This window comes from Mercenaria mercenaria, chromosome 1, assembly GCF_021730395.1.
Source record: "Mercenaria mercenaria strain notata chromosome 1, MADL_Memer_1, whole genome shotgun sequence".
In the NCBI taxonomy this organism is placed as follows: domain Eukaryota; kingdom Metazoa; phylum Mollusca; class Bivalvia; order Venerida; family Veneridae; genus Mercenaria; species Mercenaria mercenaria.
In genome coordinates, this window is record NC_069361.1 from 87,849,435 (window position 1) to 87,866,568 (window position 17,134).

Genomic DNA, 17,134 nt, shown 5'->3' on the forward strand with positions numbered 1-17,134 from the left:
CGGAGACAGCTCTTGTTCTGTGATATAAAGTGTTTAAATTACATTGTTATGCCATATAAGCAAGCTTTTTACTGTGATATATTTGCTATGTATAAATTTTTTTTTGATAAGTAAAGCTTTTAAGAAGGACAAAGTTGGAAGATTTTGAAAATATATTAACAGACTATTCTCAAGATGTAACTTGACTTTTTGTAAACTGTTGCTTGTTTTCTTTAATTGTTTTTTGGGGGATATTTTAAAAATTTGACATAATTCCCAATTAGTTTGTGGCATTACACCAGTACTAACAAACTAAATGAGTAATTTGTTGTCATTTCTCAGTTTTAGATAAATTATATATTTTTTATGCTTACAGATGGTTGTGAGACATCAAGAATTTTTGTGATCATGTCAAAAATGTTTCCAGGTTCAAGTTGTGTTGTTTTAGGTTTACAGTATTTGTGTGTTTTGCTTTTGTATCATTAAGAATCCACAGTGGTTCCTTAATGATAAAGATTTCACTTTATTGCCTCTATCACACTTAGTGTTTTTATCACTTGTTCAATTCAGCTATAAATAGATCAACCTCTTTATATATCTCTTCACAGATATTGTAGAATTTGTTCACTCTTTGCAAATAAGTCGTTAGGAAAATAAGAAAATGTCTTGCATGTGATTGACTGAAAATGAAGGGTAAACACTAAATACAGTAGTTATTTTTTTTTTGTCAGGAGTCACTTTTTGTATAAGTAAAAATACACTTTTCCTATTTAATACGCATTTTATACTTAATCAAAAAATTATAATCAAAAACTTCCATTGAGCCGATTACTCAAAGGGGGGTTATATTTGTTGAAATGGTGCAAGTATTAAACCATGTTTTGTTTTTTGATAAGTTTTGATGAATTTATGCTGTTTTGTTTTGATGAATTTGTTACTTTTTGTATTATTTGCATTTATTTAACAATAAAATGTTACATTATAAATGAAGAGTGATAATGGTATATGCAATTTAACTTTTATGCAGTGTGATATGTGTAATGCAAAAGAAGTATTAAAATTACATTGCTCTATTCTGTTTAACTTTAAGAGTACAATATATTATATGTAAAACAATATTTTACTAAGGAACTGTTAAATTGCATTGTTTAAGGGTTGAAATGAAATAAAGACTGAAGTTAATAAGTTCAAAGTAGATTATAATCAGGGAAACAGGGCAGTTGATACCCTTACTGACAATGTAACAGACCGTCTGTATTAAATCACGGGATATTAACCATAGCTGGACAAAAAGCGTATGAAATATTGAAGGATGTTAATAGGTCCAGACGAGATTTGATTACCTTGATAGACTACAATTGTGGGCATAGTGAAATATATGATATGACAGGCAGGGTGTGATGGCCAATAGATATATTTATACAAATTTTGCTGAATCAGTTTTATACATAAAGATTTGAGCCGCACCATGAGAAAACCAACATAGTGCATTTGCGACCAGCATGGATCTAGACCAGCTTGCACATCCGCGCAGTCTGGTCAGGATCCATGCTGTTCGCTTTCAAAGCCTATTGCAATTAGAGAAACCGTTAGCGAACAGCATGGATCCTGACCAGACTGCACAGATGCACAGGCTGGTCTGGATCCATGCTGGTCGCAAATGCACAATGTTGGTTTTCTCATGGTGCAGCTCATTTTTGTTGTCATATGAAGGGTTCATCGTGGAACACGGAACTAAAAATTAACCTAATGATATTTTCGGGACCGTACTTAGATGTATAATTGAAAGTCTGTGATATTTTTCAATTGTAAATGCTGATACAAGCAAACAGAAACAAATTATTCATAAACTTAAACATTACAATATATTTGAAGTAGTGTTTTACAAGGTTACAATAATGGTGAAATTGAAACCGCTAATTTTGTAAAGAAGTTGTGACAGGGCATCTTTTGCCGAGCACACGGAATGTTATCTATGCTCTCTCCACCCGTCACAATACATCACCCCACCACAAAATGCATATCAATTTTGTTTTCTGTCAGTATCATGTATCAGTATTTGTATGAATTAGTGCATTTAATCACTGATGGTTAAACAAACTTATTTCAGGTGTAGAATGCTTTTTCTGTTTTCACCTCACATCGCTAGTGACCTCAAACATCATATCAGATGTACCCCTTCATTTGTCTATGATAAATATCATCTTGTATTTCATGTTGGTTAGCAGGGTTATTTAGACTGTGTATTAATCTGTTTTGCTGCATCATGATGTTATTCTATTCTCCAAAAGTTAAGATGTATTTACTAAATAGTTGCAGGGATTTGACATCATAAAAGATAGAAAAATATTGTACTGTTTTGTAAAATAAACATGAATATCTTTGTTGTACAGTAAAGCAAAGCTTTATCATTATCAAATGGTCAAAACTAAGCAAATCGGTAGACCTTTTGGTTTATGAAGAATAATTAGAGAATGCTTGGTCTCACAATGGTCAAATTTCATAGAATGATTGCCTGTTGTCAAAAGATGACTCCATTTATTTTGAGGGTCAGTAGGTCAAAGGTTAAGGACACTGTTGTCTAGAGACTGAAAACAGTCTCTGCTCAGTTACAAAAAACACTTTTGCCTACAGTTGTCAAACTTCACAGGATGATTGCCTGTGACCATAGATGACCTCTATATCAAGGTCCACAGTAACATTGAGACTGAAAATGGTTTCCATTGAATAACTAAAGAAATGTTTGGTCTACAGCCGTCAATCTTCATGGGGAGATTGCATGTAGGTAACCCTAAATGTTTTTGGGTCAAAGGTCAGTGTCACGGTAACCTTGATACTGTTAACTGTTTCAGTTCAATAACTAAAGAATGACCTATAGTGGTCAAACTTTATATGATGATATCTTGTGCTCAGAAGATGAACCAGTTTGTTATTGGGGTCATTATGTCAAATGTCAAAAACCGCAGACTGAAAACAAATTCTGCTCAATAAGAATGCTGTGGCCTACTATTGTCAAACTTCATTGTATGATTGCCTGTTGACAGTAGATGTCCCCTAATGTTTTGGTTGTCAGTAGATAGAAGACTAAGGTCACATTGACCATTAGGCTGGAAATATCTACAGCCTTTAAAATTCATAGGATGATTGATCCCCTAATGATTTTATGGTCCCTGATCAAGGTGACAGTGATCTTAAGACTGAAAACAGTTTCCACCCTGTAACTAAAGAGCATTTGAGCCGTGCCATGGGAAAACCAACATAGTGGGTTTGCGACCAGCATGGATCCAGACCAGCCTGCGCATCCGCGCAGTCTGGTCAGGATCCATGCTGTTCGCTAACAGTTTCTCTAATTGCTGTAGGCTTTAAAAGCGAACAGCATAGATCCTGACCAGACTGCGCGGATGCGCAGGCTGGTCTGGATCCATGCTGGTCGCAAACCCACTATGTTGGTTTTCCCATGGCACGGCTCATTTAAGCCTACGGTCCACAAACTTCATAGGATTATTGCCTGTGGTTAGTACATTGCCCCTGTTGTGTTGGGGTCAATTTGTCAAAGGTCAAGGACATAGTGATCTTAGAATTAGGGACAGACCATCATAGATGACATACATGTTTTACAAACATCTTATTAGTAAAGGTTTGTGTATGGACCGAAAACAAGGAGTGCAAATAATGTTTTGTATTTGTTAAATAATGCAAAGCTTTACTGTTCAAAACAAGTCAACTGCAGTGAACATTCTAGCAACATAAACACTGTAGCTTTTCAAAACTTTTATTATATATCAAGCTCAGTATTTAATGGCTGACAATTTTAAATCTAAGTTGTGTGTATCTTGGCTTTTTGTACTGTGTTTTTCTCTTAATAAATAATGACTTGTTCATCAATATCATGAACTTTCTAGTTTTGTATCTATATGCTTCTCATTTTTTTTTATTTCTTGATTGTCATGCAGTATCTTAAATTGAGTTTGAACTAAAATTTGAAAATAGGAGTTTTGGAATTCTGGTTTTTACAATTGCAATGAGTTTCTTTACTGAATCAAATATTTATGTGCATTTATATTATATTTATTGACAAATGATCAAAACTAGCATTTTGGAATTAATTTTCAGGTATAGATTAACTTAATATATATATGTATTGTGTTTTATGTTTAATCAGTATTCTATTGTACGCTGAATCTCAGGCTTTTGAATGGTGGTATTTTGTTGTTTTTATTTTTAAGCCTTGTAGTGATGTAAAATATTTATTTTTCTGTTGGTTGTCCTGCTGTTTCTTGCTTTATTATAGTTTATTTTTTTACCCTTACTCTGCTAAATTTCTATAATGAACTTGTCCATCTTCCAATTTGGACAGTACCATTAACTGTTAAAAGGGGTGCTTACCAAGAAGATACTGACTGAATGGTGAACAGTGCAGATCATGATCAGACTGCACAGATGTGCAGGCTGATCATGATCTACACTGGTCGCAAAGGCAGAACCAATTGTGTCCAGCATGATAAGGGTTAAAGCAGCAAGACTATAAATCAACCCTTGTTTCAAGAAAATAAGAAACTTACTGTAGTTTGTGTAAGGAATATATATTTTTAGCTCACCTGTCACAAAGTGACAAGGTGAGCTTTTGTGATCGCGTGGCGTCCGTCGTCCGTGCGTGCGTAAACTTTTGCTTGTGACCACTCTAGAGGTCACATTTTTCATGGGATCTTTATGAAAGTTGGTCAGAATATTCATCTTGATGATATCTAGGTCAAGTTCGAAACTGGGTCATGTGCGGTCAAAAACTAGGTCAGTAGATCTAAAAATAGAAAAACCTTGTGACCTCTCTAGAGGCCATATTTTTCAAGAGATCTTTATGAAAATTGGTGAGAATGTTCACCTTGATGATATCTAGGTCAAGTTCGAAACTGGGTCACATAGGGTCAAAAACTAGGTCAGTAGGTCTAAAAATAGAAAAACCTTCTGACCTCTCTAGAGGCCATATTTCTCAATGGATCTTCATGAAAATTGGTGAGAATGTTCACCTTGATGATATCTAGGTCAAGTTCGAAACTGGGTCACGTGGGGTCAAAAACTAGGTCAGTAGATCTAAAAATAGAAAAACCTTGTGACCTCTCTAGAGGCCATATTTTTCATGAGATCTTCATGAAAATTGGTAAGAATGTTCATCTTGATGATATCTAGGTCGAGTTCGAAACTGGGTCACGTGGGTTCAAAAACTAGGTCAGTTGGTCTAAAAATAGAAAAACCTTGTGACCTCGCTAGAGGTCATATTTCTCAATGGATCTTCATGAAAATTGGTCAGAATGTTCACCTTGATGATATCTAGGTCAATTTTGAAACTGGGTCACATGGGGCCAAAAACTAGGTCAGTGGATCTAAAAAAAGAAAAAGCTTGTGACCTCTCTAGAGGCCATATTTTTCATGAGATCTTCATGAAAATTGGTCAGAATGTTCACCTTGATGATATCTAAGTTGAGTTTGAAACTGGGACACGTGGGGTCAAAAACTAGGTCAGTAGGTCTAAAAATAGAAAAACCTTGTGACCTCTCTAGAGGCCATATTTTTCATGGGATCTTTATGAAAATTGGTCAGAATGTTCACCTTGATGATATCTAGGCCAGGTTCGAAACTTGGTCACTTGGGGTCAAAAACTAGGTCAGTAGGTCTAAAAATAGAAAAACCTTGTGACCTCTCTAGAGGCCATATTTTTCAAGAGATCTTCATGAAAATTGGTCAGAATGTTCATCTTGATGATATCTAGGTCAAGTATGAAACTGGGTCACATGCGGCCAAAAACAAGGTCAGTAGGTCTAAAAATAGAAAAACCTTGTGATGTCTCTAGAGGCCATATTTCTCAATGGATCTTCATGAAAATTGGTGAGAATGTTCAGCTTGATGATATCTAGGTCAGATTCGTAACTGGGTCATGTGCGGTCAAAAACTAGGTCAGTAGGTCGAAAAATAGAAAAACCTTGTGACCTCTCTAGAGGCCATATTTTTCACGAGATCTTCATGAAAATTGGTGAGAATGTTCACCTTGATGATATCTAGGTCAAGTTTAAAAGTGGGTCACGTGCCTTCAAAAACTAGGTCATTAGGTCAAAAAATAGAAAAACCTTGTGACCTCTCTAGAGGTCATACTTTTCAATGGATCTTCATGAAAATTGGTTAGAATTTTTTATCTTGATGATATCTAGGTCACATGTGCTCAAAGACTAGGTCACTTTGTCAAATAATAGAAATAATGACGTCATACTCAGTTCAACACTGGGTCATGTGGGGATAGGTGAGCGATTCAGGACCATCATGGTCCTCTTGTTTTCACATTTTATGTAATGTTTTCACAATATAATGAACTTGTTTAGGTACCTGAAAGCTACAAACAAACTGACATTTACTTTGATATGATTTATATAAAAGATAAAGACTTTCACAAGTAAAGGCTGATGTTTTTATGTTTAAAAATGCAATATTAGATATAGGGATTTTGAGGAAAATGTCAAATTGGCTCTTGTTATATCATAATGCTTTTTATATTTCTTATATTTTTCTAATATAATCATGAATCACCAAATGACTGTGTTGTTATAAATTCAGTAAGGTAGATAGTTCCTTACCTGTTTTGTGGAGTAATATCAGTATGGCAATATGGTGGAAATATGGCATCCTGCTGCTTGTGTGTATGAATTTTAATGTAAACAAGAACTGGCACTATTAGTGACAAATGCCCCTGATGTTTTATGCCAAGTAATTTTAAAATCCCTTCATCGATGGCAGAGTTATGGACCGGATAAGTAATGGACCATGTTAACCTTTCACCTCTAAGTGTGACCTTGACCTTAGAAATAGGGGTCTGGATCTTGCACATGTCACGTCTCATTATGGGGAACATTTAGGCCATGTAATTTTAAAATCCCTTCATGGCAGTGTTATAAACTGGACACAAAACGGACCCTGTTAACCTTTGACTTCTAAATCTGACCTTGACTTTGGAGCTAGGGTCTGGGTCTTGTGCATGAGACGTCGTCTCATTACGGTGAACATTTATGCCAAATTATTTCAAAATCCCTTTATGGATGGCAGAGTTACAGTCCGGACAAGAATTTACATTGACGTACAAAAACACGGACGGACGGACCGTGCAATTTTAATATGCCTACCATCGGGGGCACAAAAAGAACAGGCCGTTCAAAACAAATTGACTCAGCTCACGAAGAGAGAGATCTATCTTTTTTAAAAAGCCAGACCCGAGATTGAGGGAAAATCTTTATTATTGTTTTCTTTTTGTAATGTTGACTGACTGTACCTGAAAAGAATTGTTATTTAGTAACATGCATTTTCGCATACCAGAGGTCTACCATGGTTCCGGATTTTGACGAACCTCTGATGAATGAGAATGCGTAACATGCAGCATTAGCACTTCTGGTGGTTGCTGTGAATTGTGGTAGTTGTTAATAAAACTCTATAAAAGGAAGGTCGAAATGCTTAAAGGAATGTAATTCCTTGCGTAAGCGGTCCAGTAAGTATATCCATCAACCAGATTTATTGATGTTTAAAACAGTATTACTGACCTTCACTTGCATACTGAGATATTTCTGATCTAGTAACTGATCTATTTTTTCCAAGGTGTGTTAACTATCGTTGAGGATTATCTTCCGAAATCATATGCCACGGAATTCCTTGCTTTGAAATGTCACAGAGAGAGATTGTTTATGAATATTATATCATAGTATAAAAATCCAGACTATCTCAGTATGTTTGCAATATATTTGACAATACAAGTTGGATGGCCAGTGACCCGTCGGATAGCGCGATCAGATACTGTCAATATACGGTCTATAAATATCGACAAGACAATGTTTCCCTGTAATTATATTGATATGAAGATATTTTATCATATATAGATATAGGTCTACTAATTACCTTAATAATACTGTCATTGATTTCAAGTTGACAACTAGAATTTCAACACGACGGCTCCCACGGTCATTTTCGGGCTTTCCCGTAGCTCTTGGAGGTTCTGACATGTTTTCCGTCTATAGCCTACATCTGTAGTACTCTAGTAAAGATCCAACAATTGATTTAATGGCTTTGAAACAGGGTCTGACCTTAAACACAGTATTTTATGGCAGTAGCCTATCAATACTGCAGAATGTTTAGGTGTATATTCAATACATGCTCCGCAAATGGAATATTAAGCAGTTTAAAGTTTGTAAGAAAAAAAATCAGAAACTAGTCAGAAATCTGCTGGTATGCAATAAGGCATTATTTTCTAATTGGTGCAGTTGTTTTATTCAGTTATAGTAAAACTGACAATAACTGACAGATTTTTAAAACGTCAGCACGACTCTTGACTGAAACAGGTTTTAGATAACGATTCATGAAAATCGTTAACAATTACTGCGAAAAATCTTATTTCTAAGGAGTTTTTTTCGCCAGATAATCCCAAATACCAGTATTCCAAAAGATTCCGAATTCCTTATTTACGTGCGTATATTCGATCGGTTATATAGTAGACGCAACTTGACCGCGATGGTTGACCTTAGGCTGATTATTCATATCGATTATTTCATTATAGTAATCAAGGGTGCTTAGGGCAGCCATGTATATTTATATTGAATAAGTTTGTATACATTGCAGTATCAAAGTAAATATACTTACATTTGATCAATTAAAACTTTCAAATACACTAATTTTTATTTACATAAATTAATATTTCCTTTTTCTCGTGCAGCTCGTGTTTTACGTACACTCCTTTTCAATAATAGGTTGTGTCTCATTATGTATTATAATACAAAGGTTAACCATCGGGGTCAAGTTGCGTCCACTATACGCAGACCAGTAAAAAACAAACATTAATGTAAATAAACTTAAAAATTACCAAATATTACAAACTGACCCTGTCAAAAATCTGCGACATTACTCTGAAATGTGATATATACAGTGGATCGATTAATATTTTGTCAAAAACCTTAAAATGTGCACAGGTGGTTAGGCCAGGTGTGCCGTGATAAACTAACGTTAACCTATAATCGTTTGCTGTTTGCTCAAAACTAAACATCTGAGCGGAAAAAGGTCAACAGTAGGTCTGTTGTTGACTTGCAACAAATAAACCATAAAATAACATATCAACAACCGTGTACCAGTCTTCCCGTCAAGTTGCGCATTGGTTACACCTTTCACATGGTGTACAATTAGGACCATCAGATATTTTGTCCATGGACTTCTAGGAGAGTTTGGGAGTGTATCTCTCTCAGGACTTATTTAAAGAAACACTCCCACGGCAGAATTCATGTTGCCTTGACAACTCCCTCGTCTCGTTCATGATAAAAGTGATTATTCAGTATTAAGGCGTGGCCCTCAATATGAAAGCCTTTAAGCAACAATATATTTTGCAAGTACTATTGACTTATTGTATAAAACAGAAACTATATGAACTTTTGCATTGTTTCTTCCTTAATAGGCCACTCGGTGCATTCGAAAAGCATACCTTAAATGATGATTTCAACGAGTCCTCTACATTACATGCACGGAGTTTCCGGCAAACAAAAGCACGAAGCTGGCGATGTAGTAGTAGTTCTTAGCTCTTTTACAAAACATTCTGAAACGCTTGAGTTGAGTAGAAAAGTTTTAAGAAAAAGCTGCAACATTCTTGTCTTGAACATAAGTATTCTATTCAATCCTCCTACTTACAAAATTACTATTTCAGAATGTTAAAAATGGTCAACATTGATAAAGTTTCATTTTTACATTCTTGAAACAATGGTTTTTGATTCCTATTAATCAAACAAAAATGAATTTTGAAGCACTCTTGAATAGAAATAGCTCGCGTAGAGTATCGAACACCTGTATGCGATAGCAGACGATAAAATAAACATAAACCTACATTAACCTAAAGCATATTGCTGATTACACTCTAATAAAGACATTCTATAGATACTATATAATATTATTTATGAGGAATCGCTGCTCAATAGATCCGTCCTGGAATCATGCGAGATCATATAATTTAGTATTGGATCACAGAGTAATTAACTTTACTGTGGGTTTATAATTACAGTCTCGGATCAAGCTGAGGCCCCACCCCCAGTCTGGAAAAAGTTCTATCAAGGCAAACAATTTAGATTGTTAAGTACATTAAAAGAACACTGCAGTGGATTTAGTGCTAATCTTTTAGACGCAGATGCCAAACAAGTGTTAACGTCAATTCGAACAGGTGGAAATGAATAATCTCGGAATTCAGCGAACCTCTATTACCTCAGTCAACGTTAATCTTTCAGGAAATCATGTTGAATTAAACCTCGTAACAACTTTATTTTAAGTAATTTCTATTTTCCACAGATGCCATTATTCTGTCATTTGACGAAATCGCGTTTTGATATTTTTTGCTATTTAGACTTTAGAGCTTTGATTTTTTCACATCATTACATTGTTGACGAATAAAATATGTTTCTTTTCTCAAGTTAACTTTAAATTTAAGTAACATCATGATAAGACGTTACTTCTGTGGAGTAACGGACCTTTGGAGGTCTTCAAATTCGAAGATTTTATAAATCTTATCTGTATGTTTATTTTTGATTTAACGCCGTTTTTCAGCAGTATTTCAGTTATGTAACGGCGGGCAGTTAACCTAACCTAACCAGCGTTCCTGGATCTTTCTGTACCAGTACAAACCTGTTCTCCCTAAGTAACTGCGAACTTCCCACACATGAATCAGAGGCGGAGGACGAATGGTTTCAAACTCGATGTCTGTTATCAAATCAATACAGAGATCATACGCCCCGCTCGAGGATCGAACTCACGACCCCGCGATCCGTAGATCTGCACTCTCCCTATTGAGTTCAGTGAGCGGATTTTTATTAATCTTAGTATAAGTTCTTCGTTTGCATATAAATATAATCATTGGCTAATTCCATTCATTAGTAAACTCAAAACGCTGGTCATAGACCGTGCATAAGGGCCAGCGGCAAGTGATATATAGGCACGTACACTCTCAGTCAGTTCTTGACAGGGCTTAACTATAATCGCTACAGATTATTTTTGCGTTTCGGGGACAAATCATAGTTGTATGATTTTACTATATACATCAGTATAAGAAATTCGTTAGTCTATGTCTACCTTTTTGTTTATTAAGGAATTGTTTCACGTATTTTCCGTGGATTTGGATGGGAAGGAATTAAGCGCTTATCAGTTATATTGTTAATAATTGCATAAAGTCCAATATAGTCCCATAATACAACTATTTATATACGTCTGAACAAAGACCACACAGTTCGACATAAACATAGATAATGTTATCATAATAAATAATAAAAAATATTAACAAATACGCCATAATCTTGATCATCTGCATTTCAGTGATCTGACATATCGGTCATATCATTATTTTATTATAGATTATCCCAAATTTAATTCCTCTTTAAACCGCAGACTTTACGCTGATATTTTTGACACATTTTGCGCATGTTTTATCTCGCACCTACATTATATTTTATATTTTACGATTGTTTTCGAGAAACAGAATGATATACAATATATACTCTACGATTGTATGTAATATGTTCAACTGATGGAACAGGAGATAAAATTCCAGAGCCTTCCACAAACCATATACTGCCAAAAACTGAGAAGTTTTATGAATGAAATAATTTGAAATTATTCGTCCGCAGGTAACTTGACAGCTCACAAATATGGTGAGAATGAAATGGTGACGGAAACTGTATCACGAAATACTGTCACGCAAAATACCTACCGTTTGTAAAACGGTAAGAAACGGATGAAGTTTTAAAAGTCATATTAATTTCTAAAATTAAGAAACAGTTTTACAACTGCAATTTGAATTTGCATTAAAAGATCGGGTGATAGTGTCTTTCCATAAGGCGACTGTGCAAAAGCCCGGATGTACCAGCTTTGATCAGAGTTTTTTTTTAGACAAGACCTGACACAGTTCCTAACTCTGTTATGGATGTCACTAAAATTTGCGCTTATTTATCGGTGTATTCCATGATTATATTAATCTACTTTTAGCCAATGCGCAAATCAAATGACAAACGAAGAGTGTAACTGTTACAGAGTACACTTACAGTTGAAAATCTAAACAAATTTTCTTTTGTACTATTATGTCTTTTTCAATGAAACACACCTAATTTCTTTCCTAATTTGAAAATGTTATCAAATGTCATCACTGAAATCAAAGTAGAGACAGACCAACGCAAATTCTTAAACTGCCGAATTCGCGTAAAATGCAAAAGGTCATTGAATTTCCGTTATTATGAGCCCAACGCGTAGACACAATTTCACTCAATATTTTGGATATGTAATTTACCACATCTACGCAATAGTTGACAATATTCTGTTAGTAAACATTCAAAGTTGAAAACATAGTGTATAGATGCAGAAAGTGAGAAAGGGACGGCGCATACTGCAAAGTAAGAATTGAAGTAGTGCGGCGTGGGCGAAAGAAAAGCAAAACATCGTGCTATCGCCCCCATGAAGAAAAGACATCTTCGTATTTTCATTGTGTGGTCCTTTACCATGCCATAACGACAGAAAACTAAACTTAAATTGTGGCCAGGGAGCGACAAAACGATTTCTTTATATCTTCTGTCGACAACTTTATTGGCACCGTTATTGGCATATCGTTTTATATGTCTTTTTGGCGCGGACACAGAACACAGGCAACGGAACGTCGAAAGTCTTTCTGATGCTGTGGCTGGGGAGTGGCTGGTGGTAGTGATTAACAACGACAAGACTAAAGCTGCAGATATCAGTCACCATAGAAACTACATATTTATGTAATGCTGTTTATTACAAACACGATGAAATACATATCCTCCCGCAATAACGACTATTTCAAGTAAACTGTTCAGAAAAAATACATGAATTATTTCGGTAGGCAGCCGCTCAGTATGGAGTGTTTGTAACATATACTAGACAGAAACAATATGTAAAGTTTCAGCATTTACAATCAGCAAGATGTGCAGTCTCTGTGATGATACTGTCTCAGATCTGTCCATGATTTCGCTTTGATGTTACCCAGAACCTCACGTTTCTATCTCCTCTATCAAGAAAAACATACAAGTCGTAAGTACTTTCGCTGACATAACTATTCCTCATCATCGCTTTTGTTTTATCAACAACATAAAAAAGAAACACCGCCAAACATTATTTATCAAACTTTACTTACTTTCTTTCAGTATTGCTTGATAAAGTCCGTATTTCGCCAACTATCTATATTGCAATGTGTTTTTATAATACAAGAATATATCGATTGACTTTTTGATTTGTGGGTATAAGCAATTCGAACCATCAAAATGTTGTGTTTTTTTTCTTCACATTCCTTATTCTTTCCATATATTAACTGGGAATTCGAAAAGATTGTAATGGCAGAAAAAAAATCTTCAGTTTATCATCTGTTAAAGTGGCATTTTAATGTTTTATGTAAGCCACTTCCTGTTTTTATTTCATTGTGGACATATACTTGACATTTTGGTAGCATTTCCAAGGAAATGTTTTGCATTTATAGAAATGTAAACACACCCTGGTACACAATCATGTGTTCATACCCTTCAGTATGGAATATATTCCAGTGTTGACCTGTCAGACAAGATCTCTCACTTAGAAGATACATGACTCCTACTTTTCTTGGATGTCAGTTATGAACATAGGGCTAGTATTTTTGATGGGCCTGGCTATGTGTTAAAGCTGTCAGAAATGAGTTAATTTTATATAGGACATATAGCAAATTTATTTACTACTGCATCACCTTAAAAGGTTTACAGAATAGAATATAACTGACGCTAGGAATTCAGGCTCTTCATACCACTCATCAGAAATTATTCATGTACATTGCAATAATACAATATCTTATTGTACTATTGCTTTTCCAACGTCGTTACAGAACGAAATACATATTTTTATGTTCTCTACCTATTCATAGCGATTTGTAACATATTTTCGCGAAATCTTACATTGACAGAAAATAGTTTCTTTTGATTTCTTTTAATGGCCAAGGCAAAATAGTACCAAATGTAAAGCGATTCATTACATCAAAATACTTGCATTATGTGTATCGATTAAGAAGTATTAACTAGAACCAAGTATTCTTTCTATAGATTAATACAATTCCTGAGATGCATTACATATTACAGTAATTGTGACTCGCACGTGCCCCACTCACTCTATTAAACAGGTGTAATTGAAAATCTTTCGCGGTTTCTTCTTTTTTACTTTCTGATTATCGTTTATTTATGTATCTCATATTTTATATCACGAAAGAAATGCCAAAATGAAATAGATTTCTTTGATCAAGAAATTTCCATCGTTAGAGACCTATGTTGTGGGACAGACTCAAGCACGTGTTCATTTACAAACAGTATTACTCTTTAAAATACCACCTTTGTACGTTATGACAAATTAATAAAGCATACACCATAGATTACTGTTGATACAAGGTAATTGTACCCGAGAGAGAAGTTAGCGAGAGTTATCACCCCTTAAATCTTCCTGGCTACCTCTGATCCTGGCAGTGTTCATACATTTGTTTAGATATTTCTTCTCTCTTCAAAGGCTTGTAATACCTTTACAATACACTATTCACTTCTACCACGTACTGGATGTGTTTAACAAACAGAAACATGAGTTTAGTTTCACGTATTCCAGTCCGATGTCATTCCCGATGGATTAACAAAATTGTCTTGTTAAAAGTGTATGACCATATTTCTGACCAGAACATTTAATATGAATACAAGTCAGTACAGAAAAAAGGGACAATATAACCTTTAATCATTATACTAGTAGGTATTTGGGGTACAGTCAGAAATCGTTGCCCCGGCAAAATTTATGAAATTCTATCGAGATACATCACTCATGTACTTATGACTCATGTTACGTGTGTCTTTAATTGAGAAAAAAATCTTTTGTAAACGTGTTACCTGTTGTTTTTTGTCTTTGGTTGTTTACATATAAAGTAAAATTAATTTTTCTTCATAATCTTAACACAATTTTTCTGAAGTGTTTTGTGATAGTGGTTGGTGCATTTTACCTTTGGCACGCGTAAAAACTATGGACGCTTCTGGAATTGGAGCGTCTTCTGTATCTTGCACTATCCTCCAACGAATTACTAACAATCTTCTGGAGGTGTCGCCAATATTGGTATCCGATGGCGACTATAAATAAACTTACAAACAAACAAACAAGTAAACAAACGGCATTGCTGTTGAAAAGTGATCTACCGGACAACACGTGAACTCGGTGGACTTTTTTACTGATTGATTGTGTGTGAACAGGTGGTTTGTTTTAATAGTTTACGACGATGATAAACAGAAAAACAGAAGATGACAAAAAAGTAAGACCTACGAACATAAGACGTTAATTTCTACCTAAGTACTCGTCAGAATGCGTTTTCTCGATCACGACAAGTATGAATTATATCGCCTTACTTCCGCATTCAGCACGAAATCTCGAGCACTTTTAGTGGAAAACAGTGTACTCATTGATCAATGTCAAGTACTATAGATACCTTGAGTACAACTTAAACTTCTGTTTCCTATCTTGTTTAGAAGGTGTTTTCTCTCCCCAGAAGAGAGAAATGTAAAAATCTGTACGATCAGTCATGACTTAATTAATTATCAATTAACATTGATAGTCACATTGTGAATGCGGTCGGTGGCGTGTCATTTAGAATGTTAGGGCGGGGTTTGAACATGAAACATCTGCATCTGTCAGTTTTATTGCTTGGGACTCGAATTAATTTGATCTCGTTTGATTAATAGAAATAAATATATTTTGATAATTCAACATGAAATTCTGAGTCATGATCTTCAGAGGTATGAGCCACGGCAAGTAGGGCTTCATTTTCTTCAACAAATTAGAAACACAAGTCACTTTGCAAGAGCTTTGCCACTGCACTAATTGACCTTGTCACTGTAAAATTAAATTTCGCTCTTTTGTTTCTGTTGTATCGTTGTACAAAACCCTCTCTGTCCCTTGTGAGTTTACTTTTAGTAGGTAATTCCTTTGATTAACTTCCATTGACAGAGGGGAATCACTTAATACTGTGCTGCCATTTTATAAACATCTTCAAAAGTCGTTTTAAGTGGGGGCGAAATATGTTTGGAACCTTACCAGTTCAGTGTTCGAAATATACCAGAGATGTCTGCGGCTCGCATCTGAAAAAGGGAAGTGATATCAAAAACTTCAAAGAAGCTTTTACAATTGGATTTGAGTACGATAGACATTACAGGAAAAATACGCATGCCACAGCTCCATTTAATGTTCTTTAACTTCGGTGTTACTTATGTCTAACATCCGTGTCACTTCGATGCAGTAGCTGTGTTTGTCGATGGCTGTAGATACTTGGTGTCACTGTACATTAAGCTTTTTACGTCGTGTTCTTCACAGGTGGAAAATTGGAATTTGAGAAGAAGTTCTGGCAGTCGATTGAACTGTCTGGAAGAATTATTTCACCTTTCAATGTGAACTATTTCATGGCTCTTACAAATATGCATACTTCACGACAGGTGGGGAAAAACATTTATTATGTCTCAGTAACAGGCAATCTGCAAGATTCATCAGTAACGTATAATAGTCAGAGTAGTTTGACTGTTGGCGGTGTGTAGGTATGTCAGTTACCTTGGCCGCCGTCGGTAAGAGGTTGGCACGGAATCTCGAGCAGATGTTATATTGGACGGTTCTCAACGTGCAGTATTGAGGTATATTTCTGTAACCGGGGTGTGGTACACCAGAACTGATGTGATATGTACAGTGATAAACCAATGATAGTCACATCTGATGATGAAAAGAACTGAACGACTCATATGAAAGAAACGAAGTTTCTTTTGAGTTTTTATAGTCTTCAGTTAAATGTCGCGAACATTTCTGAGCATCTATAGTTCATCTGCAAGCCAATAATATTACAAGTAGATGAGAAACCATGTTGCCAACAAGGAAACTTCGTGCACTGAATTACTCAGAGACTATCGTATACACTTTTTGAATTGCTTATCGGTAAATAGTCAAAACTATCTAATGGAGGTCCGAAGTTGTACCAAGGCAAAATACTTTTGACTATTGACTAGCAAATCATTTAGTGAGTAGAGTGTTTTATTACATGATATTAGTTAGTACTAAACACAGATTTTTTCATCAAGTG